The 25,558-nt window shown below is 44.7% G+C and overlaps 1 protein-coding gene across 2 annotated transcripts in view; it reads right to left on the bottom strand.

The window, feature by feature from the left end:
* The window catches only part of Gng12 (G protein subunit gamma 12), a 110,245-nt gene extending 86,483 nt beyond the window's left edge, over positions 1-23,762 (bottom strand). For both annotated transcript variants that reach the window (XM_041632898.1, XM_041632890.1), the window contains exons 1-2: positions 23,675-23,762; positions 4,812-4,874 (exon numbers count right to left, since the gene is read on the bottom strand). The gene's annotated coding sequence lies outside the window, so the exon portion shown is untranslated. The remainder of the gene's footprint in view (positions 1-4,811; positions 4,875-23,674) is intronic.
* Positions 23,763-25,558: the final 1,796 nt, after the last annotated feature.

Raw genomic sequence — 25,558 nt, 5'->3', positions numbered from 1 at the left:
GGGAGATATTTCTATTTAAATTTTGGATTCAAATTCCTTTAAAATCTTCTCCTTGTGTAATAAGAATGAAAAAGCGGGCTGAAAGCACTGATGTTGAGGGAGGTACATATTAATCTCTGTCTATGGAGTAGGTGGGAGAACATCCAAGAGCCGAAGAAGCAGCGGTCGGTCCTCCGCTACTCCGTGTGCAAGCCTGAGGCACAGCACGCAAGTCCGTCCAAGGAAAGTGCTTTGTACTCATTATTTATTTTACCCTCACAACTCTATGAAGTCATAAGCAAGTTTCCAGGGGAAAAAAAAAAGACACACCTGGGGCAATGATTCTACAAGGCCAAATGACCAAACTTCGTGAATGTGGAAATGTTAAAATGCTACAGATCAGAGCCAAACCATCTAGAGGAACTTTTAGTCCCCCAGAAAGCCAGTTAGAGCCCATCATTGTGACTATGGAAACGTTTACAATGTATTCCTAGCAGACCGCCAGTCTCTACCTAAGGATGTCAACCCTGAGACCTATGACAGGGTTTCCCCACGTTGCCGAACCCCTGCTCACCCCACGTAGTTCATGCTCCTGATGTGGCACGATGCCCTGACCAAGGCAGCTTAAAGGAGATCAGGATAATTTTGTCCCATAGTTCATGATTGTAGCTCACCATGACAGGAAATCAAGGTAGACAGTGTAAGGGAAGCAACTGATCCAGTCACATCCACAGTTACAAAACAGTGAGGATACCCATTGCGTCCTATGTTCATATACGCATGCAGCACAGCCCACTGTGGTTTGAGAAGCCCTTCCTGGAGTAAGAACATGGGAAACCATTCCCATACACAACACAGAAACCAGCCTCAAAACATATATACCCTCGCTAACATCAAGCAACTTGAGATTTTTAGGAGAAAATGGGAAAACAGAAATATAAGGGAAGAGGTCATATATTTAGGAGGGGGATTCTACCATTTGGTATCCCAGCTGGTTTTATGTTTGCTAAGTATGTGATTTAACTTTCTAAGTGTTTGGAAATATGGATAAACGTAACTAAAGACGACGTGGCCCTAGGGTTTCATCAATAAAGAACGTATGATATTTCTAAATTGGTATGTTTTGCACATCAACCTAGAAGTGTTAGGCAACAGAACTGAAGATGATGTAGCTATTGTCTGCTTTAACAGAATTTAAACACATTTACAAGCAGAAATGATAAAACCGCTAGCTTACAAGAGATGAATAACAAGAATTGTGGAAACTGCAGCAGAACTGAAGAAAAGTAAGCCAATGGCATGGGCATCTTTTCAATAAAATCATTAAAAAACAAACCCAGACACAGGCCTCACAACCTTCACAAGAATTCAGCACAAACGGCAGATCTAACCACAGAATTACAAACTAGAAACTAGAGCAGTTCTCAACCTCTGGGGGTTGCACATCAGATGTTTGCATTGTGATTCATAACAGTAGCAAAATTAGTTATGGAGCAGCAGTGAAACAATGTTATGGTTGGGGTCACCACAACATGAGGAACTGTATGAAAGGGTTGCAGCGTTAGGAAAGTGGAGACCACAGAACTAGAAGATAACCTAGGAACATGTGAGAGACTTGGGTATCATACTGGTTAATGCCAATTGAGAACTTGACAGAATCTAAAATCATGTTGGAGAAGGGCCTCCGGGCATATTTGTGGGGAATTATCTTGGCTATGCTGATTGAGTTACATCAAGTGGGAAGACCTGCCCACTGCAGAGGGCTCATGGGCTAGGATCCTGGATTGTATGGGTCTTCCACATGTATTCACTGTCCAAATTCTGGGGGCGCTGTGACCTATGGCTGGGAGAACCTGCCACCCCTACCTCTGTGCCATGCTGGACTACCATAGCAACAAAAACCAATGATGGCAGGAGCAGCAGTGGCTTCTCGGAAATAACGGAAAGACAACCCAGGGAAAGAACGAATGAGTTTCCCTTCATTAAAATGAAAAAGGAAGGAAGGAAGGAAGGAAGGAAGAAAATACTTTTGCTCTGCTAAAGACTATGTCATGAGAATGGAAAGAGAAACCACAGGCTGAATGAAAATATTTGCAAAAGAAACTTCTGATAAAAGATTATTACCAAAACTCCTAAAAATTGACAGTAAGCGTACAACATTTACATAGGGGTCCAGTGCCCTGGATTTGGTCCTAACGTTAAAACCTTTTAACAATAAGAAGATAACTAATCTGATCTACTGCACACCTACTAAAATGTCCCCAATCCACAACCAAACGCTACCAAATGCCAATGAGGATGCCTGCCTGCAACAGGAGCCGATGAAGGGCATGCAACGCGGCCCAGACTCTTTGGAAAGCCCTTTGCTAACTTCTCACAGAATGAAATGCAGACTTCCTTACCACACCATTCCAGTAACTGTGCTCTCTGGTGTTCACTCAAATGAACTGAGAACTTATGTTTAGAAGAAAATGTGTATACAGGTGTCCGTACAGCTTGCCCATAAGGGCCAAACTCTGAAAGCAACTAGAATGTCCTCTAGTAGGTGATAAATATCCAGCATATATTACTAAGTGAGATAAACCATTTTGAAAGGTTATAGATTACAGCAATCTCAACTAGCGGACACTCTGGAAAAGGCAAACTCCTAAGACAGTAGAAACGCTAGTGGTTGTAAGGGTATGAGCTGAGGGAAGATGAACACATAGAACAAAGTACTTCCAGGGTTATGCAAATATTGTGTAGAATACTTCAATAGTGAATACAGACTATAGTTTTTTCAAAACACATAGAAAATGCAACACCAAACGTGAACGCTAACATTTCTCTGTCTTTTTATTTTTTTAACCAATACTACAACTTTTGGTGGTGGCATCTGAAGGATTAAAAAAGCTCAGATACCCATAAAACATAACACAAAAGACTCTGATGCAATAAAATAATATTCCTGGGTTTTCCAGGAGCACCCCTGACTTTGTCATTTCACACTGAGCAGCACTCCAGGGTTCCCACAAAAACCTGTTTACATTATCTTACCACTTAGAGCAAACATGTCAGAAAGGCTAACAGAGCTGTTTCCCTGGCCCCAGCTTGCTGCCGCCCTGCCTTGCAGAGGAAGCTGTCTATGCAGCTTCTATGAAGAGAAAACTGAGCGGCACATTCCTGAAGGGAGGTGAAGCTGTGTCCTACTCACTAAAAAATGACTGTTTTGGAATAAAAGTCTGAAAGCCATTGAGGCTCTGTTGAAATTGACACTCAAGAGAAGGATTTTCTTACTGAAGAACACACAGCACCAAATATTGAAACTGGGACTTGGCAAGGCTAAAGATGAGGGAGCCAAAGAGAGTCATGGGAAGAGGGAACCGTAGTTGAGAAAATGTCCCCACCAGATTGGTCTGTAGGCAAGCCTGCAGGGCATTTTCTTCATTAATGATTAATACTGGAAGGCACAGCACACGGTGGTTTGGGATGGTATAAGAAAGCAGTCTGAACAAACCAGTCGGCAGCATTGCTCCCGTGTCTCTGCATCGGTTGCTGCCTCCAGATTCCTGCCTTGAGTTGCTGCAGCAACTTCCCTGATGACTATAGAAGCTATAAACTGAAATAAACGCTTTCCTCCCCAAGCTGCTTTTGGCTATGATGTTTTACCACAGCATCAGAAACCCTAAGAAAGTCCCCAGTAGAAGGATACCTGCTTTGGTTTCTAGATGAACCAGCTCATGGGGGTGACAGGTCAGAGAATGCCTAGCTCAGGAGTGTTAGCCTGACCACAAGCACTCACTGGTCAAGTAGACCTGTATCTCATCAGCACTCTGCCTTCCAGCTCATGTTTCACAAGAGCAGAGCTGTATCTCTGGTCCCACAATGGGGACCAACCTGAAACACCCAGTTCATACAACTACAGCGTCTTAGAGAAGTGATAACTAGTACCCAGATGAAAGCGCTTCCAGACACCACAGACGATCACTGAAAAGGAAAGGACACTTATGAAGGAATCTCCTTCCATGACTTTTGAAGCTCACATTTCTCCCAGCACCCGAGGGATGGAGTAGGTGTTAACTTGAGCTTACAGAGGAGGAAACTGAGGCACAGAACAGTCATTACGATGAAGGTAGAAAGCCTAGTCTACTCAGAAAGCACTCAAAGTGGGGGCCTCAGAGAGAGTCCTAGTCCAGTCTCACTGGGTAAGAGCTGCCTTCTGAAAGGGGGAGAAGGTTCAGCCTTTCACTTGACCACAGTGAGGCAGCCGAGGGCAGGACACATTCCTCTGCCATGTCCAGCATGGACATACAACCATACACTTTAAATTTTAAATTGATTGAGTGAAAGAAAGCAGTCAATGTCTTGGTAACACTGGGCATATCTGTAGTGTTCAAGAACCACGTGTGGCAGGCAGCTCTCAGCACACTAGGCAGAATGGACAGTTCAAGCCTGGAGGGTGCCCTCCTAGGCAGATGTGGCAGCCTGCACCCTATGGTACAAGGCTGGCAATGCTGGCACCTGCAGCCAGACTGGGAGTCCAGCAACTGCTTGCAAGCAGCTCTGAGAACACAGGCAAATCTGAGCCTCCATTCCCTCTTCTCTTTCAAAAGGCCTCTCTGCAGGAGCATTTTAGGATTCTGCTCACAATCCCACACAGGAGACTGTGGAATCCTCCTAGCCTTCGATCCATGCTGGGCCCTTTGTCAAATCAGACCAAAGGCCATTAGGTGTTGACTACTTTCCGGAAGCATCAGTCACTAAATCCAAATTTATGTGCTTTAATTATTTCAAGGGTTAACATATGAAACAGTCAAAAAAAAAAAAAAAAAAAAACCAAAAAGACTACTCACCAGGAAGACCAGCTAGAAATAGAGATGAGGCTCAGCTCACCCCAATGTCCTTTCCATATAAACCTAGGAGGAAAAGGTTACAATTTAGGGTCAGAAAAAGACAAAACAAATCAAAAGAAAGCAAACACACATACACAGAAAAATAAACAAAACACGGTCTTGTTAAGATGAATGAGCCTGTTTCCATTTGTCACAGAATGAAAATAACATGGCTGTAAGATATATGTATGAATCAATGCCTAAGCATAGGAAGCCCCTTTCCACAGAAACTCTATCTTTTTTCTCTCTAGCACAGAGCTGTGACCTCCTGGCCTTTATCTCCACATATGGTAAACATCTTAAGCAGAGGCTATGTCTACTACCTCTTGGAAGATTAATATAAGAGTATGATGTTTTCAATGAAAACAGCCCCTATAGGCTCATATGTTTGAATGCTTGGTTGCCAGTTAGTAGTTTGAAAAGGATTAGTGTGGCCTTTGTTAGAGGAGATGTGTCATTGGGGGTGGCCTTTGAGGTTTAAAAATCCCACATCCTAGGTGTTAACTTCAGCTGATAGATGAGGAAACTGAGACACAGACAGTTCATTATGATGATAAACATAGAGCCATGCAATTCCAGGAGCCAGGAGAGATAATGGGGGGAAGGGAGGATGCTAAAGTTGTCTCTCTCTTTTGCCTGTTGTCTATGGATCAGGATATAAAGCCTTGGCTACTGCTCCAGCACCATGATGATCAGGGACTAACCCTCTGAAAATGTGAGCAACCCCCCAATTAAATGCTTTCTTCTATAAGTTGCCTTGGTCATGATATTTCTTTGCATCAATAGAATAGTAACTAAGCCAAGAGTGATGTAGGAGAGTCTTCTATCTATCTGTTGCTTTCATTGGTTAATTAATAAAGAAAACTGCTTGGCCTGATAGGTCAGAACATAGGTAGGCAGGGAAGACAGAACAGAATGCTGGGAGAAAAAAAGCAGTCAGGCAGATGCCATGAAGCTCCGGCGCAAGATGGATGTAGGTTAGAATCTTCCCGGTAAGCCACCACCTCGTGGTGCTACACACATTAACAGAAATGGGTTAATCAAGGTGTGAGAATTAGCCAGTAAGAGGCTAGAGCTAATGGGCCAGGCAGTGTTTAAATGAATACAATTTGTGTGTTGTTATTTCGGGTGTAAAGCTAGCCGTGCAGGAGCCAGGCGGGATGAAAAGCAGGCCTGCTTGCCTCATCACTACACAAGAGTATGCTTTAAGAGGCAAATGGTGGCTTGTGCCTATAATCCCAGGACTTGGGAAGTTGAAGCAGGAGAATTGCCATAAGCTTGAGGTTCGCCTAGTCTACACAGTGAGTTCCAGGACAGCACGGGTTAATGTGGTTTGGTGATCTTCTCACCATACTATACTGAGGAAATTCAAAAGCAGAGTTCAGGGCCAAGGAAAACAGAAACCTCAAATCACTGGGCTAAAGGGAATTATTTATCCTGGGAGAATTCAAAGAGGCTGGACTGTGACAATTTTAGCATCCCCCCATTATCTCTACTGGGTCCTGCAATTATATTAATTAGCTTTAATTAATTAAAATGGCAATAGGAAGTGCCAAGTCAGTCACAGCACATTGGTAATTGACTCACACCTCACAGTAAATTATTTCTATTTTGCAGGAGAGGCCACCTAGGCATGGAAAGATGAAGTAACTTCTTCAAGGTCACACAAGTAGAATGTGGCAGGGCTGGGACTTAGGTCCTATCTGTCAGGCTTCTATGTTGCCAGTATACAAGCTCCTTTCTAATACTGACGATGAACATTTAAAAAATCATTGAAAAACATTTCAGGGACATGCAACCAAAAAGAAAAAAACAATTGGGCTCGCTTAGCAAACAGCTTGCAGACTTGTCCCTAACACTCTTCCAGACTGCCAGCTTTGACTCTTTTCTGTTGAGAAGTTCTAGAGAATGCCAATCTTTTAATTTTGCCATATTCTCAACATTTACTCTTAATCTCCCTCAGCATGGTAAAATAACCAAAACAAACAAACCACCACCACCAACACCACCACCACCAAAAAAAAAAACCCCATTGAATTCATGGTAACAATCAACTAAGGACATTATCCACCAGAAGAACTGCAATTCCAGCTGGGTTCTTAGCAAGGGCACTTTACAGGGAACAGAGACCAAGTGGGTCCTGGTAACTCCAGTCCTTCACATTGTTATAAACCAGCTTACATGTGACCGCACGAACTGGGCTCTTAGGAACATGCGACCTGTTGGAAACAGTTCTACTTTCTCTTCCGTGGGCACCGTGTTATAGAGACTGATACTGCTGATCTCTGGGCTTTAGAATGCTTGAAAACACTTTTTATATTTTATACACTTCTCAGAACAATCTTGTGAGCAGAAAAAGACAGTCTTTCAAAGGTACAAAAATAAAATAAATGAACTTCTGATAGAGGAAGGTCATTGGTTAAGTAATAAAGAAACTGCTTGGCCTCATAGGTTAAAACATAGGTGGGAGGAGTAAACAGAACAGAATGCTGGGAGGAAGAGGAAGTGAGCTCAGACTCGACAGCTCTCCTCTCGGGGGCAGACGCCCCAGAGAGACGCCATGCTCCCCGCTCCTGGGCAGACACACGCGATGAAGCTCCGACCCAGGATGGACATAGGCTAGAATCTTCCTGGTAAGACCAGTGCTACACAGATGATTAGAAATGGGCTAAATTAATATGTGAGAATTAGCCTAGAAGAGGCTAGATAGAAATGGGCCAAGCAGTGTTTAAAAGAATAGTTTGTGTGTTGTTATTTTGGGGCATAAGCTAGCAGGCGGCCGGGGTGCTGGGGACACAGCCCCGCCGCTCCTATTACAACAAACTTCAACAACAAAATCAATACAAAAAGTCTGAGGGGGTCTGCTCTTCATGAACTATGTTTCATTATCTGTGCAAGCTACTGCCCCTTTCTTAGGTTTGGTTTTCTCTTTTGTGAAATCTATTGTACTTTCTTCAGAAGACTGACATAGCTGGTCAAGAGTAGGCACATGGATGGGTACAGTGGCTCATTCCTGGAATCCTTGAATTAGAGAGGCCAAGGCAAAAAAAAAAAAAAAATCAAGAGTTTAAGACCAGCCTGGACTACAAGGTCAGTTCCAGGCCAACCTGGGCTACAGAGACAAAGGAAGGGGGGGAGGGGAGAAACGGTGAGCAGGAGAAAGGGAAGGAGGGATAAAATAAATGACACACCTTTTCATAATCACCTGTCATAAAAAATTTCAAAACCAAGTTATATCCTTGAGATTTCATTTTTAATTTTTAACAGGTTTATGATCATACAATTTCTCAAGGAATGCCCACTTTCAGGTTCTTCTGGAAACTTCTTGCTCCCCAGAGAGAGGAAAAAACACATATGAATTAGAAACTCAAGACAGGCATAACTTTTGTTTCAAAACCTAAGGAAAACAAAATAAGCCTACCTGGCTCTGAACCTAAAACTGTGGATTTCCTGTGAACACAAATGCTCCAAGCTCCCTTCCTCGCAGCCACGGATGAATTATATATGTTGAGCAAGAAAGGCATTTCTATTAAAAATTAGGGTCCACATGTCCCTCATAGCACAGTTTGCTCCCAGGCTCCATGTCACAACAAGGTGGTCAAGAGTAACAATGTCCCAGAATTCCAAGATCCTGACTTCTCTGCAGAAGCACCTCCCAGGCTGGCCTCAGCCAATAGCATCTGCAGCCATGAGCCTCACTTATGCTGACTAGTGTGTGTGTGTGTGTGTGTGTGTGTGTGAGAGAGAGAGAGAGAGAGAGAGAGAGAGACACTGTGGAAAAGGGAACAGAGGGATTCCTCTTGAGGGCACTGTGCTTTGTGTTTACACACAACAGGATGCAGCAACAATTTAAATGTGGACGTTTCTGGTTTGACTCCACCCCCTTTTAAAGGTCGGATTGTACAATGCTCATAAGTTTCAGGGAGGGGCTTGCAGGGACTGTGGACCTGGGCTGAAAGGCTCCTCTTAGACCTCAAATGTAGACGAGGAAAACAAAATGGCATTTGGCAACTCCACTGTCTATGATCCCCGATACACAGACTACACATGATGACTTTACAGGGTTCTCACACCGCACTTTGCTTGAGCTTCCCAGGGGCACTGCCTCTGGATCACACCCAGAAGGGTTGACTCCACAGGTCTGGGTGTGGCTTGGTGTTATGATTTTCAGCCCCTCCCAGCTGATCCTGCCACCCAGACAAGTGTCTGTCTCACACCCTGGGAACATCTGCTTCCTTAAAGCTGTTAGACCCCAGGCCCTCCAAGCATTGTTTTCTTTCTAACCAACCAATACTTTCAAAAGAACACAGACTAAAACCGCTAAACTTTGTTCAAGACAAGAGGGTTAAGGTCAGCCTTTCCTGTGTGCAAGTTTCCCTCTGTCTGCCTACACAATGCTGATTACAACACAGAGTGAGTAAGCACAGAACACACCTCCCAGCAGAAGGTAAAAAGGACTGCTTTGAAAGGGTCAGAACGGCTGTGTACTACCAAGTCGGCTGTGACAGGATCCACTGCCCTTTGGACTTCTTAACATGGCTTTCCCATCCCCAGAGCTCCACCTGGCTCCTCCTAGACACAAATCTCTCACTCTCAGGGACCACGGCTCAGCTCCCTTCCTCCACTCTCTGGCAGCTGCAGCTGGCTACCCTTCCCAGCCTCTCCCTGGGTTTCCAGGTGGACCTTCACACCCATAAATACCTTCAGGGCAGCAGGCAGGGAGCTGGGTGGGGAGACAGTGTTTCCTAAGGCTCTCCCTCAGGCCAGGCTCTTGCCCACTCAGCCATCCCAGGCAGGGTGAAGCCAGGTGACAAAGAGGGACAGAGCCCAACCAGCTTCTGCAAAGCTCCTAGTTCTGGGGGTTGAATGGAAAAGACAATACAAAGCCAGGAAAAGAAGAGGAATGGGGCTGTAATCTCTCTGCCATTTACTTGCTAGTTTTATTACTTTAGTTATTTAGAAGTGCCTCAATTTCTCTATCTGTAAAGTAGAAATTAATGTTTTGACCCAATTCTTCCTGAAACTTTTATCAAATAATGTTATAATTTTAATTTAATACAAATTCTCTAGACAGAAACTTCTAGATACTATAATTTATCTTTATATTCTATAGATTTATATTCTACAAATACAGCTTGTCAATAGCAATGAAAGATTAATAAAAAAAATGCACTGAATTCAAGATAAAAAGAAGTCTAGAAGAAAGAAAGAAATATAGGCAAAACTACCTAGCCTAAGGTAATCATTAGCAAACTGGTTGACTAGCTTGCTACAGTAAACACAGACTAGAAAAAAATATTAATATGACAAGAGAAAATGTAAAACAGACCAAAGTCACATTCAGTAATTTACAAATTCTATGTCAGGTGCTCGCGCGTGCCCAACCCTCCCCCCCCCCCCCATGAGACTCAGGACAATCTAGAGAGGGGCAGATGCTGCTAGCCTCGGGGCACAAATGAAAGGTCTCAAGGTGAGGGAGGAAGTCACTGGGTCCACACATGACTAGCGTGTTACAGCAGGGCTTTTGCACTGGCTTCGCGCTAAGACATGCATGTGCATCTTCCATCACTCTGCCTCTGCCTCACCTGGAAAAGCACTCCTGACTCCTCCAACCCCTTCCCCAGCCTCTCCCTCGGTTTCCAGGCTCAGTCTCCCCTGTGCTGTCCTTACACTCCTTACTCTAGATCTCATCTCCCCTAACTTAGGACAGAGGAGATCAAACAAACACAGGTGTTTCATACGCATCTTTTTAATGGGTCAACAATCCACGAAATTAGGCTGGTCAAAGAGGCAGGAACCCTTTGGTTAACTTAAGGAAAACTTTCTCAAAAGCAATGCACTATCCTCGTGTACTCAAACTTTGTGATAGGTGCTAAGAATGCAGGTGGAATAAACTCCAGCGAGCCAGAAGGCACAGAACAGACCCGCTTATTATTTCCAACTCACTATGGAAGAATATTTTTGTAAAATGCAATCAAAATTAATTCCTATAAGCTGGACAACATGCACATCCAGTTCTTAAAAAAAAACTGGATTTCACAGCTGAAAACTGCTGGTGAATCTGCTACAGAGGTTACCAATTGTATCTTCTCAATTTCTGTATTTACCTTGTTGCCTGCTGGAAGGATTGTGTGAGGCTGATATGAAAGCAGCAGGCTAGACCAGCTGAGCCTGCCCCACAGAGGGCAGCTTGCTGGTAATGGTCTCGGGGAGTCTGTACAGCAGGCCCTGCTAAATCTCACTACTAACTCCTCTCAAATCTACAGTCTACCTGTGCGCTAGGTGCGATGGTCACCTCTGTTTTACACGGACAGGGTTGTGTGAGACAGAAAGAGGTGCAGGGAGAGAGGAGATGCAGAGAACTCCCGGAAGTTAGAGCCTGACACCCTGCAGGGAGGGGAAGGTCCTGAAATGACCTAGAAAGAGGCGAAAAGAAAAGCAGGCTCAATGGGGAGAAATGAGATCAGCTTCAACAATGTTTACCTGAAAGTAATTCTCTCGGCAAAATCTGTGCCCGGATCCCTGAGGATTTTTGAGCTCAGGTATCCCCTCTTCTTATCTGGCTCTACAAACTGCTCTTCTACTCATACACTCTCTTTTGGTACATTTAAAATAGTTTTAAAGGCAAGAGTAAAACAGTTCAAAAACTTCTCCCTTTTGGTAACACATAGCTCACGCCCCCGATATAGGCTCCCTGATCACTATAGTTTATCAGTGAACAGCGATTTCTTTATTGAAACCTTGTTGGCCTTTTCATTAAACCCAGTATCTTCATTACTGTTCTCTTGCTGTGATGAGACCTCATGACCAAGGAAACTTACAAAAGAAAGCACTGAATTGGGGGCTTATTTACAGTTCTGGAGGGTTAGTCCTGACCCGTAGGCAGCAGGCAGGGAGAAAGATACCAGGACTGGCATAGGCTTCTGAAACCGCAGAACCCTCACCCCAAACACCGTCTCCAACAGGCCACACCCCCTAATCCATCCCAAACAGTTCCACTAACTGGGGTCAAAGAATTCAAACATGAGTCTATAGGAGCCATTCTCATTCAAGCTACCACTTGGGTGGTATAATTGCACCCAGAGCCTTGTGTATGCTGGGCTGGCAGTCTCAATGAGCTTCAGCCCTATCTTGACACCAGGCTCTTTGGACTTCTCCTCCTGCACTCGAAAGAAAGAGAGGGAGAGGGAGAGGGAGAGGGAGAGGGAGAGGGAGGGAGAGAGAGAGAGAGAGAGAGAGAGAAAGGATGGAGGGAGGGAGGGAGAGGGAGGGAGGGAGGGAGGGAGGGAAGGAGAGGGGAAGAGAAAGAGAGAGAGAGAGAGCTTCTTTTTGTGCTCAGCTGCCCCCAGCTTACTGTTACTCAGGCTGCCTTTTGCTCACCCAGGTCTTGGCAGAAGCACCACTTTGCACAGAGGTCTTCCCTGAGGTTCCTCACTCAGGCAGCCCTTCTATTCTTTTACCCCTCACTCCCAGGTCTCCGGCCTTCACAGTACTTATCTTGACGTGAATCAGTACTGTTAGTGTGGTTTTACTAAGGCACTGTTCATATCGTGTTTAAAACCATATCCCTACAGAACAGGCAACTGCTTTGCAGACTTGGAAAGGTCATTTGGGTATTTCACAGAATGAAAACTTGGGGCCTTTGTCACAGACACTTGATAGTAGAGGAACAAGGGAGACATCAGAGGAAAATGTCTCCTCCCTTTACTTTCCTCCATAGCTAGCAGAGCACCTTCTCCAGTGGCACTATTCATATGCTACTGTCAGGGACAGTGAACCACGCAACAGACCCATAAAAAGTATACCAACTTCAGAATCCTATAGATGTGGATTCATACCAGGAATGTCACTATCACTGATTATTGTACCCTTCCAAACCTACTTCCTCCGCTGTAAATGGAGCTGGTGTACCCTTCCTCAGGTTCCCACAAGGAGTAAGAAAGAGCCCTGGCACACGCCTACCACTGGCACTTAGGAGTAACCTTTGTTACTGTCAAGTTTTCAAGTTTACTGTCAGCAAAATATATGCTCTCAACTAGGGTTTGACAAAGGTATTGAGATTAAAGGGGAAAGGCACAGTGGGACCACAGTGGTAACAGCGTACTTAACACTCTGCATGCTTTCTAACATGCCCAGCACCTTTGACAAATCAGTCACTCCTGCACACCTGACACAGAGACGGTCATCTGCCACTTCTGATACTAGGATGATTCTTCAGGGAGCATTCCTCCCCAGATGTTCAAGTCCTCATCCCTGGAACCTGTGAATGTTGCTTCAGGGCAAAAGAGACTTTGCCTCAGGCCTTAAGCAAAGAAAGTATGCTACAGGTGGACCAAATCTACTCAACATAACCAAATAACCCTTAGAAATGGAGAATTTTCCCTAGTTAGAGAAAAGGGAACAGGAGGGCGGGCAGGGAAAGTCCCAGTAAAAAAAGGGTTTCTTAATGGAAGGTCTGAGGTGTCAAGTCCAATGGCAAGTACCAGAAAAGTCTCTAAGAAATGAGGGTGGCCCCAACGAGAGACATCAAGAAACCAACTTCAAGGAACTGAAGTCTACCAATAGCCCAAAAGGGCCTATGGTGGATTCTTCCCAGAGCCTCCAATAAGAGCCAAGCTGGCCAACAACGAGACACTAATCACACCATGAGAGAAAGCATCTGGGTTGTCTTAAGCTCAGTTTATGATAATCTGTTAGAGCAGCCATCAGACTACCTGTCTCATGCTGATGTCTGATACAGTTTAACTGACAGCCTTTCTTTCCCTAGTGGTCCAGAGGTGTATTTCACAACTGATAGCATCTTAGAGGAGCTGAAACACAACTGCTTTGTAAACGGACCGTCGTTTAAGCCATTAGGTAATTCCGACTGCAGGCTTGAGTTCTCCACAAAGCTCCCAAGGGTTGGATACACCATAAAGGCCAAAGGATGATCAGTGCAGCTGCCCAGGCCAGCATCTAACATGGGATCCCGGATACAGTTGAACACAAACACCCACAGGTACTTACACTCAGAAACACTCATCTACCAAGGACTGGACACCCAAAGGTGCCAAGTATCCTTCTAGCTACTGGGATGATAAATAGGCCACATCCTTTTCCTTATGGAGGGGACACCATAGAGCACATCAGTGTCACAGAGATAGAATGTCACATTGCAGGAAGCACTAGAAGAAAAGCTAAACATCTAGAGCACATATTAAATACATAACGTGTGTGTGTGTGTGTGAGAGAGAGAGACAGAGACAGAGACAGAGACAGAGGGAGAGAGAGAAAGAGAGAGAGAGAGAGAGAGGGAGGGAGGGAGGGAGAGAGAGAGAGAGAGAGAGAGATCTTTTCGCAGGCCACTCCTCACTACTGCTAGTGTGGGGACACTGAGGAAGAAGTGCATTGCCTGAGGTTTCTTGTTTGTTTTTGAGAACAGTCTTGCTGACAGCTCACAGTGGCTTCAATTTCTCTTGTGGCCCTGGATAACCAAGAACTTACGATCATCCTGCCTCAGCTTCCTGAAGGATTACAGACATGTGTCACCACGCCCGGCTGGCTTATCCTTTATGTAGTGGTAAACTAGCTTTATATAGGACTGCCTTTTATGAATTTTTAAAACAAAAAAAAGGACCATGCTTTCTCTTTACCAAATCAGATTCCCGTTCTTTCAATAGAGTTCCGTCTTTTTAAAAAATGAAATTTAATTTTATATTAACAACACCCAAAAAGGTTACTGTGACTAAAGAGAAGATCTCACAAGACTAGAGAGATGGTTCAGGGGTTAAGATGAATCTTCAGATGATGGGAGTTCAGTTCCCAGCTCCCACACCAGAGGGTCCACCATCACTTGTAATTCCAGTTCCATAAGATTCAAGGTGCACACATGACATACACTCACACAGCCACTATCACACAAATAGACAGGCAGATGGATGGATGGAAAGACAAACAGATAAGAACCATTTTTTTAAAAGGGGCACCTCTAAAGCAGAACTCAGCTCTGGTCTCTCATCTTTTTAGACTGCTAGTCTTAACCCATTTTTACTTTCCTCTCCTAGGAAGGACTGAATAACTTGCTGGTTGCAAAAATCAAACAGAACAGCCCAATACACAGAACAAAGAAACAAATAAATTTGACCTGTATAACCTTTCCAGAGACACAAATATGTGGAGAATTCTAGACCTCTGAAAAGATTTTGCAGGAAATCATTGGAATCTACATGTTTAAACCTCTTTTCCAATCTTCCTACACACACACACAGCTATGTGTGTACATGTATATGTTTTGTGTGTGCGTGTGTGTGTAGTAATAGTAGTAGCAATAGAAGGAGGAAAAATTCTAGGCTAGAAGATAGTTTTTTCACGGCTTTGAAGAAACCACAAGTTAATAACACCATTAGCTGAAGACTGTAACTCTGACATTAGCAAATGCAGCAAAACCCTACTTTGTACTTGCCTTGATTCTGTACTAATGATTTGGCAGCCCACTCCACCCAGGCCCTCATTCTTAAGTCTATATTTAAGAAATTCTGACAGACTATACACAGGAAGAAAGATTACAAAGAAAGGCCTACAGGAGAACCTACCAGCCTACACACTGTCCAAAAGACCCACAGTTAATTCAAACTTCACATCATTTCTACTTATTAAAAAAAATCACTACTCTTAAATTGTCATTTTTCACCACCCAGATTAGCAGACTAGAGAAGAGCTGTCACTCCCCTTACTGGTGGGCTATGTGGAGCATTTGATTCCATACTTACCCAAGGTGGTCCCTGAGCCCCGTGGTTCAGCAGACCACAGATTCTGAGAATCTGTCCTTAGTAAGCAGAATGACAAACAAGTGATCTTCAAAGCACCGTCTGATCAACGGATTAGATACAACCCACAGCTCTGGGGGCAGACAATGGTCTGAGATAAATCCACACAATGGCAAATGGAGGCTACTGAAAGAGAAGCCATTTTTAGGCACTTACTGATGCACCACGGCAGTTTATATACTGCTAATTTAAAACAGTATAGAAAACACCTGTATGAAAGAATGGAAAAAACACAATATATACGTTCATAATAGCTTATATTTACAAGCTAATACCTGTGGATGGTATTGGAAAGGCCTATATTAGAACAGGATGGAAGCAAGTTTCAATATTTTTTCTTTCTAATACGAATATTAAACTTGGGGAATACAAATAAATTATTATTGTTAATATTAATGAAGAGGTTGTCCTTAGGAGGACAACCTAAGGTATAAAAACTGGGGTATAATCAGCTTAGAAAAACAAAACAAAAAATCAACTCAAGCAGTTCAGCTGAGAAGGGGACTAGGGGACCTGCGTGTAGGCAATAAATTCACAGGCCAAACTCTCTTAAATCAAAGAAACTCAGTCCAGGGTTCAGCTGGTGAGCACAGTGAGTATGGACAGGGCGACTTCTGTCCTTCTGGGTGTGGGTGGCCTGGAGTCTCTGTTAATGTATTATAGCCTGAAGGAAGTCATAGGGAAATGGGAGGCAAAGCAGAAAGCTAGCTAGCCCTGCTGCCCAGGGAGCATGCCAGGAGTGTTTGCTTGCAATCTGGATTAAGTGGTAGCTGAGGCATTCTGTTCAGAGAGTAAGTAGGTTAAACAAGAAGCAAAACACAAGCAGATGCGTAGCACAGGAATTTCCCAGGATTTTAAAAACTGAGATCACATTGAGATGCAACCGATGAGTCTGCTCTCTAAGGAAGTCCATAGGAAATTTTTATGAGGAATTGTCATCTGCTATGTCCGCTTTGGGAATCCAAGTTCGAGGGAAGACGACTCACTCCGTTTAGCCAAACTAAAAGTGGAAGGTATTCAGTACTTTAGACATGTGAACGTGCTGGCATCTTTTCACAAGGTGGTCAGTCTGTAAACCAAGAGAGATGAAGAGCAGAGTACTGACCAGCCCCTTCTCCTTCACACACCAAGGCCTGACAGCTAGACCCATCAGTTAGGGCTCTGCCCCCAGCTGCTATTCAGATGCCTCCCGAAACATGCAGAAAGAGGAAGCTAACTCTGACACAAAACCTGAAGAAGCTGCTTCAATGAGAAACTGTTAAGAGCCAGTGAGCACTAAGGGAAACTCAGATAAATTCTTTCTAGCTTCTGGAGGCTCTGGCACCAGCATTCCCCACTTTTCTCCCAAATTAAGAGGCTTTTCCTGAAAGACGCAGTCCCAAAGGCTCCCCTAGTCCCCCTCTTATCCCGAAGAGGAGGCCCACATCTGTAACACCTTAGAGGAATCCCTCCCTCTCCACATCCCCAGCAGTTCACAGGACTCCATTCCCTGTGTCAGACATACACTGGGGTGCTTTAGGGGCAGAAATTATTGCAGAGGAACGTATGAGCTGTCCCCAGTTCAGAAAGTGTTAGGTGATCCCTGGAATACTACTGTGCCATCAACGCTAGACAATGTCAAGGACACCCAAGCCTTTAGCATGATGAATCCAAGACCCAAGACCGAGAGTCATTAGAGGATCTGTGTACCACTGACAGCGTCTTCCCAGCAAGTAAATGGTTTGAAAAAAAAAAAAAAAAGACAGTGGCTCTCTTACCTTGCTGGTACACATTCAGGGACCATAGCCTTATTTCTTCATTCCCCCGGCATCTGTTAAGCTCCTACTATGTGCCACACTCTACAGCTCAGAGCACTTAGAAGGTTGTTGTAACTAAACAGGCTCTGAGAGGCAGAGCTCTTGCCAGGCACTGCACTTATCCACTTAGGAGAACAAAGCCCATCACCACTAGCCAAAACCCCCAAGTGGACTGGAAAGTGATACCTCTCCATCCTAGAAGAGCAGCCCTGCGCCAGGACATGGCTTTGTCCTGTTGCCGTTTCTGCTTTCTTTTGTTTTAATGGTGTGTGGAGGTTTGTTTTGGATTCAGGGTCTCATTGTGCAGCCCTGCCAAGCCTGGAAATCACTATGGAGACAGGGCTGATTTCAATTTTCTAGCCATCCTTTTGCCTCTGCCCCTTAAGTGCTGGAATGTGGGTATTATACCGTCATGCCCAGTTTGGTCTATTTTTTTTTTCCTAATTTGCTAGAGATTCTGGGAACGAAATCTGAAGTTACCATGAATTTGAGAACTGAGACAGTGTACTCCAGTGGGAACTAATGGCTTAGTGTCCGGTGCTCAGGGATATCTTGGCCAGCAGCATCGACAGCTCAATGGAAATGCACAGATCTCAGTCAGTGAAGTGTCCCCGTGACTGTCCCAAGGGGGCTTGCACACAACCGTGCTGAATGAAAGCTCTCCAGAGAAAACTCCCGTGAGATGACAGCAATGAAGCCCACGCTTCAGTGAACACTGGTGACCATAGCCACTCAAATCCAACCTGGGCTCACACTTCTCAGCCAAATGACCTTGCCTGCAAGAGGAATGCCAGACAACAGACTATTCTGCAAGGAAGGATACAGAATATACGAATTTCTGAATCCCTGGCCCCAAAGTCACAAACTTAAAATCAACAAATGTGAAAGGCAGAAGTTCTTAACAACTGACTCATTCAGACAGACCCAGAAATGGAATTCTTTTAGCTACAACCTTCGGAGCAGCTCAAAATATCAAGTCTGAAAGGCCTGCAACATTCTCTCATTGTTCAGTAACCTTCGGAAATACAGACCTATTAAAAAAAGACAAAAAAAAAAAAATCCCTCCCTGCGCTAGGACAGCAACCAGACACTGGAGCTAAGCATTTTTATGACCCCCAATAAAACCTGCCACGACAAACCAAACATTTAAGTGACACTAGAAATGATTTTCAGGAGAGATTTGGCACACATGAAAGAATCCAGCTGGAAGTCATCTTGAGCTAAATCACCTCCACCCTCTGCCCAGCTCCAAGCTGCTGGCCTACTGCTCCCCTGCCTCTGGGAGAAAATGTAGGGTGCCATGCACCTGCTGGCAGGAGCTGCTCTGCACTGGGACTTTGCTGGCCAATTTTCTTTCCTGCCCAGCCAAAACTTCAGCTGGGAATTGTGGGAAGACAGCTTCACAGGCCTCAGAAAGACTAGCTTGTGATTGTACCTCGGGCGTGCTGAGTCTCAGATGTTATATGGGGCACTAACTGCAACCGCTGAAGAGGCAGCGAGCCCCACTGGTGAGGCTCCCATAATTCTTTTCTGGTTGCTAGTCTCTCTCGTGTAAGATGTCCCCCCATCTTGACTTGATTTACATCTTACCAATGTAAACACACACACACACACACACGCCATTAAGTCCTCTGCTCTCTCCTTCACCTGTATGGGTCTCTCCTACGACTCTTGGCAAAGTGCTGAATCAGATATGGGATTACGGCAACTCTGGGGGAAATTGCTCTACCACAGGAGGTTTGGACACTTAAGGAACGCTAGATTCGTGTGGACCTTGGTGAGAACTGAGCAAGCTCTGGACTCAGAAAAGATCTAGAAAGGGCCCAGGGTGTATAGCCAACGGCAAGAAACACAATATTTTGTTTATCCAGTGTTCCTGTTTCCTTCCTCATTCCTGTCATTCAGGACAGACTGGAGGTGCTCTATAGATGCAGCTTGTCAAGGCAGAAGACCTGGATGTAGAAGGTACCAACTTCTGTGAATTCAGACTTGGTGTATATGCAGCTCTTTCTTATCTCTCTTAGGGCAGCAGAGATCCATCACCCCAGTACTTGGGAGGTAGCAGTACAAGGCCCATGACTGGGTAGTAGTATACAGAACCATCTAGCATATATAAGGCCTTGATTCAATCACCAGTAACACGCACAAGCATGTATACACACACACACACACACACACACACACACACACACACACACACAGAGTATCTCTTATGAAGATAAACCTAAAATCTTTTGAAGGGCTTCCCATTTACTGCAAAGACTTGGACACTTAATTTGATGGCATTCATATGTCACAAAAGTTGTTGTTTTTTTTTCCCCCCCGGGACAACAACATTCTGCTAAATGTGGTTATAGAGCAGAATTTATTTTGAGCAACTATCACAGATGATTTGTTATATGTGCATGCTTACTGGGAGAAAAAGGAGGCATCATTTGTCTGGATTTCCTTCAAGCCTTTTCAAAAATATACATCGAGCTGCCATTGTCAGTAATGTGCTATATTTGTACCTGTCTTCCAACTGTGCAACCTAAAAGACTTCACGCATGAATTACCAATTAGAAAGGAAAATAAAATTAAGATCTAAAATCCATTTGCTGAATAGGTTGATAACACAACCAATTTCATATTTAAGAGACCTAACACTATTGCCTAATCACTGCATAGTCTCTTATTTTCTAAGTACAACTTGGCAGGATGTTTTGAATAATAATAGCCTTTTTGGATTTGAGAGAAATATGAAAATTTTGTAAGGTCATTTTCCTGTTTTAAAAGTAATACACATTCATTATCTGTACAAAAACGTATTAATATTAACACTTATTGAATATAGTCTATATGTCAGGCAATGTTCCACAAGGTCTATGTAGACAAATTTATTTTTTCCTCACAACCGTAATAAAAGCACAGAGAAGTTGACCAACTCATCTGATCTACACACCTAGGAATAAAACATGATCATCAACCCATCATTATGTTGTAATGTTCTAGGGATAAAAGCAAACAATAATTTATTCAATCAAGTCTTTCACTACAACAGGGCACAGTGTCACGGGCCCCAAACAATTCATAATGAACACTGTACCCTTTATACTGAAATCATTATAAACTAGTATCTCCGTGTCACTACCACTGACATGAGCTACAACCCGGACTAATTTGACACTATGCATCTGATAAGTATTAAAGAAAAAGCAGGTGCTTGGGGGGGGTTGTTTTTAAAGTAAAAACTTTTTTCAATTTTGCAAATTTTAGCAACTGATTTAGTGACTTCATGAGTTCATTCCCTGAAGTAACTAACCAAGCACTGTGACAAAAATAAACACAATTAGTCCCCACTTCTTCATGGTTTATCTGCTGGCCTTGGACAGTCATGCACACAAGAGCAAACATCAACATACTCTTGGATCACATCTCTTCAGACTTTAAAAGTCATACTTAGTTAAAGACAAATGCCGCTTCTGTTTTTGACTTCATTTCCTATCCAAGGTTAATAAATATAACTATTTGAAATAAAAACTCTTTTTAAATTTAAAAATTAACTTATGTTTCTAATTGTCTAGCCCTAAAATAGTATGCATTTAACAACACCAAAAGCATATGAAAATTATTGATCCATCAATCATTATTATTTGTACTACTATGGCAGAAACAGGACAAGCTTAAAACATATTTACACGCACACACACACACACAAATATCTGGTCAACTTTCTAATTATTTGAGCAAGATCTTGCTCTAGTCTAGGATAGCCTGTAACTTACTATGTTGTCTAGACTGGGTGTGAACTCACAGCAATTCTCCTGCCTCCTTTTTGCCAATAAGATTACAGATGCTCCTGAGTTACCATGCCAACATTCATCATTCTTTGGAACTTAAAACTGTGATAACTGGCATTTCCAGAAGATTCTAGTTATCATAATTTACCCAGTATCCTGCTGAGTAAATTAGATTAAAAAAGAAAAAGTGGCCATTCTAAGCACTTACCATAGGTTAGTTTCAGACTGTGTTTTCCAAAGACTAGCTGCAACACTTTCATCGACACCCTAGAAATCGAGACCACTATTACTCCTATTTTATAAGCCAGACTGAAAAGGGCTACATACTATTCTCATGCTGGCCTAACAAGAAATCCTACACAGTAAGCCTCTGTGAAACCGCTTCTTTTTCCAGTCAGGGCTCAGAAAAAATTGCTTCTAGAATTGACCTTCTAGGTAAGGCTTATACTAAAATGGAACAAACAAACACACAACAATAACAAAAAAGCCACCTGATGAAAACCCAGCATGGTAAGAGATGTCATAGCTAACTTTTCTGGAGTTCTCTTTTATTCTGAAGCCCTTCACTCTCACAACCAAATCACCAGGCATGCTCTGTGACAAGTGACAACAGTAACCCAACCGTCACGAGAATTTGTCTTTCAAATAAGCTCAGAACTTTCTGCACAGGTGAGTACACTGCCTTTCCATACCACACTTGCCGTCTCTTGTGAGGCACAAACCCTCGTTTTCACACAGTTCTATACAAATCTAAGTGCTGTGCACCGTCCTGGGGTTCTACACCTAGCAGAACAGAATACAAACGCTTGTGTTGAATACAAACGCGTCGCCTTAGCTACTGTTCAGCATTCACTGGCCTTGACCCACAGCTTTCTGGTGTTTAGTTGACTGCTAAGGAACATTTTATCTAAAACTCCACTTAGCAATCAGCAATTGATCGCTTTTGAAAATGTGGTTGAGAGGAAGGGGTGGTCAGTGGGAGGAGGCTGAAAGAGAGTAAGGGGGTACACATGTATGAAACACGCAAAAATAAAGAGAAATTTAAAATATGTGAGAACCATGAGTTTATTTACTGGAAAAATGGTCTTCTGACATATACATTTTTTGCTCTAAAACACGGGGAACCTCCTTACTTGAAAGTGACTGCTTGACAACAGTAGATTTAACTCCACCATTTTAGAGGGGCCTGTTTTCCCCGTTCCCTGGGAAAGGGCTTGTATCCAGTGGTAATTTACATCCATGGTCTGAAGTGCCAAGCACTGGTGCAGCAGGGTGACCAGCATTCTAAAAACAAACCCAAGCTATTGCTTTAAAAATTGAGAACACACAGACACAGAGCCTGGCTCTGACAACATCCGAAAGATTCATTATAGACAATCTATTCAGGAGACGCTACGACCGCCCCAGGAAATATAAACAGTGTCCAAAGACAGCCGAGGGGGAGAGGAAATAACTGACCGGAATGAGGCGAATCATGTGAAGTCTGTCCAACAAGGCCTAAGACATCCCCAGTGTTTCCACTGGGAGCCGCGGTTAAACGTGCCCTGGCACATGGGCATAGACCTCCCCTCCAGCACAGGCATGGGGCTGCTTCCTTTCCTACCCACTTGTTTGTGCACAGCCACGCCCGCATAGGACCACGAGACCACAGGCCTCGGCAGATCCTTCCAGCTGATTTCCAGTTGCTTAAAGTTTAACAAGAATCACGGCTCCATTTGAGAAAGTTATGAATGATTTAAGTCAAGTTTACAAGATATCCACAGCCAGGATAAATGAGTGTCAGCAGACAATAGCAATGGCGTCTTAAAAGGAGGTTTAATTGGCAGGCCCTTACTAAAATAAAAACGAGTTTCTCTAACCCACAGGCTAAGCGTACGGCGCTACATTTAAAAAAGAAATAAATCACGCAGGGCTCAAGTATGAACTCCGACCTTCCTGTTTGAGTCACCCTCGCTGGGTCCCTCGTGGAGTGTCACCCGAGGTCTCTCCACGATCCTCTCCTTCCCCGCCGCCACCCTTCTGTGCGGATTGAGCACCGAGGCTGCCAGCCCACGCGCGTCCGGAGACCCGCGCGGGGAGAGGAGGGGCATGCGTGGCCGCCCCGAGCCGCTCCTCCCGCACAGTCGCGAGCTGGGCAGTGACTCCCGGTGACCTCCCGCCGGCGGGTCCAAGTCGGGCTGGGTGGCAGCAGAGACACAGCCTCGGGGGTCGCTCGTGTCCCGGGCTCTCGCGTCTGTGGGCCGCGGCGGGCCTCGCTCCCACTCCCCTCCCGCGGCCCAGGGTGCCCGGGGTGCCCGCAGCCCGCGCTTCCTTCCTTCGCTCCCTCGCTCCAGCCCGCAATCGACTCTCGGGACCCGCTCGTGGCCCCGAAGTGGCGGCGCCCCGTCCCGTCCTGTTTGGGTCCCCGCGGCCCGGTTCCCGGCGATCGCTTGGCACTCACTCACCCGCCGCTGCCACTGCCGCCTCCGCCGCAGCCAAGGAGCCGGTCTCTCTGCGCTCCGGGACCGCCCGACCTCTCCTCCCCACTCCGCTCCGGCTCCTCCCCGCACGCGTGGGCGGGGCGCACGGCCCGATGGGCGGGGCAGCTGCCGCCACCCGCTCTGCTCCGGCTCACCCGCCCGGGACGCCCACGCCCCGCTCTGCTGGGGCAGTCGGGTGTGTGGACTCCCGTGCCCGTGGCATGGTCGGTGCAGCTTGCTGCGGTGCGGCGAGCGGGCAACCACGCGCGGCCACCGCCACACGCCACCCAAGTTCTCCGCAGTCCGCGGGCTGCGAAGATTAGCTCTGCCAAACCCCTAAACAAAAGTGAGGCTCTGATCCAGAAAAGTCTGAGGAAATGGCCACCATCATATTTAAAGGGCTCTGGAGCCACGGGGATGTTGTTTCTCAGAAATGAAGGTAAAACCAGATTGCTAAATGTTAGTTAAGTACATCACCTACCATGCCTTGCCCCTTGATCTCCGTGAAATTTGTGCTTCCGAATCCCCCAAACTTGACAGAAATGAGCGTAATAAAGTAATTGATTCAGGCTAGCCCCCCTCCCCCCGCCGTTTTGTATGGATTTAGTTTGGTAGATTGAAGGGGCAATTTTGCTTCCACAATTGCTGCTTACAGTCATTCAAAGAAATCAAGCACCTGTTGCGTGTCAAGCATTATGCTAAACGTGATAGGAGATACCAACCCAAGGGAGCTTGCTTTCAAAAAGCCAGAGTTCAATAGAGATGGTTGTGCAGAAATGGTAAGATTTAGCAGTCTGCTAGAGCACTCCCAGATATCTGCTTTCTCTTTTAGCAGGATCAAGATAGAAGGCAAAGTAGGTCACCAATAACCAACATGGGCAGGCCCTTTAAAATGATGTTAGTATTGGGTGAGAGCAGGGAGCACTGATTGGATTCAATGTGTTGAAGGAAGAAAGGAAGAAGGGGAGGGAGGGAGGGAGGGAGGGAGGAAGGAAGGAAGGAAGGAAACGTGTTGAGGGGTGTGGTGGGAGAGTGGGAGGGGAAGTTGGGTGTGATAAAGGTACATGCATGAATTGCCAAAGAATAAATGAAAGATATTCTTTAAAATGAGACATCAGACAAAAATCAAAGAATAAGTCCAAGTTTTGGGTGAGTCTTTCGCTGGAGTTCACCTGCAGAAGAGAAGTGAGTCCTTGCATGCTGGGATCTAGGCACCGAACCCCACAGCTAGCATTAAATTCACTCTGTTTACACTTACTCAAGTATGCCTTGCTTGGCAAGTGTGGTCTGAGCAGCCTCCAGAGAATGTTCCTGTTGAGGTGCAAACCACAGCCTGCCCTTTATTTCGTACTTTGTACAGGGTTAGGAAACAAACACTCAGCTGATTCAGATAGTGACAGTTCTAAGATGTACCCTAAACAGAATGGCCTGACACAAGAAGTGTCTATCACGGTCATTCCAGTGATTTCCATCTCTTGATCATTATAGAGCTCAGTTGTTTTCGTGTCCTTTTAGTTTTCCTCCCATTAGCCTATGACAAAAACAACCTCAGTCGCTTTGTGAAGAGTGCCTGGTTTAGTGTTCTTCAACTGGAACTATAGAGCAATCTATAAACAGCTGTCCGCACAAGGAGAGAACAGAAACCTGAGATCCTGTACAAGCTTTTGCAGAAATGATCTATTAAAATCAAGTCATTTGAAGTGTGGCCTTTTATTTTGTCCCCCGTCCTCCATTTTGTATTTCTCTCTGTCTCTGCTCGGTCTCTCTCATCAGCCTGCAACAAATTAAGACTAAGATACAGTTGATCATTTGTGTCTGTGGGGTCTGCACCCTCAGAGTCAGCTTCAGGTTAAAAATATTTGAAGACAA

This window comes from Microtus oregoni, unplaced genomic scaffold, assembly GCF_018167655.1.
Source record: "Microtus oregoni isolate MIOR12 unplaced genomic scaffold, Mior012 000002F_ref0000024, whole genome shotgun sequence".
NCBI classification, from domain to species: Eukaryota; Metazoa; Chordata; class Mammalia; order Rodentia; family Cricetidae; genus Microtus; species Microtus oregoni.
The sequence above is the reverse complement of the archived record's forward strand: the minus strand, read 5'-3'. Positions and strand labels throughout refer to the sequence as shown.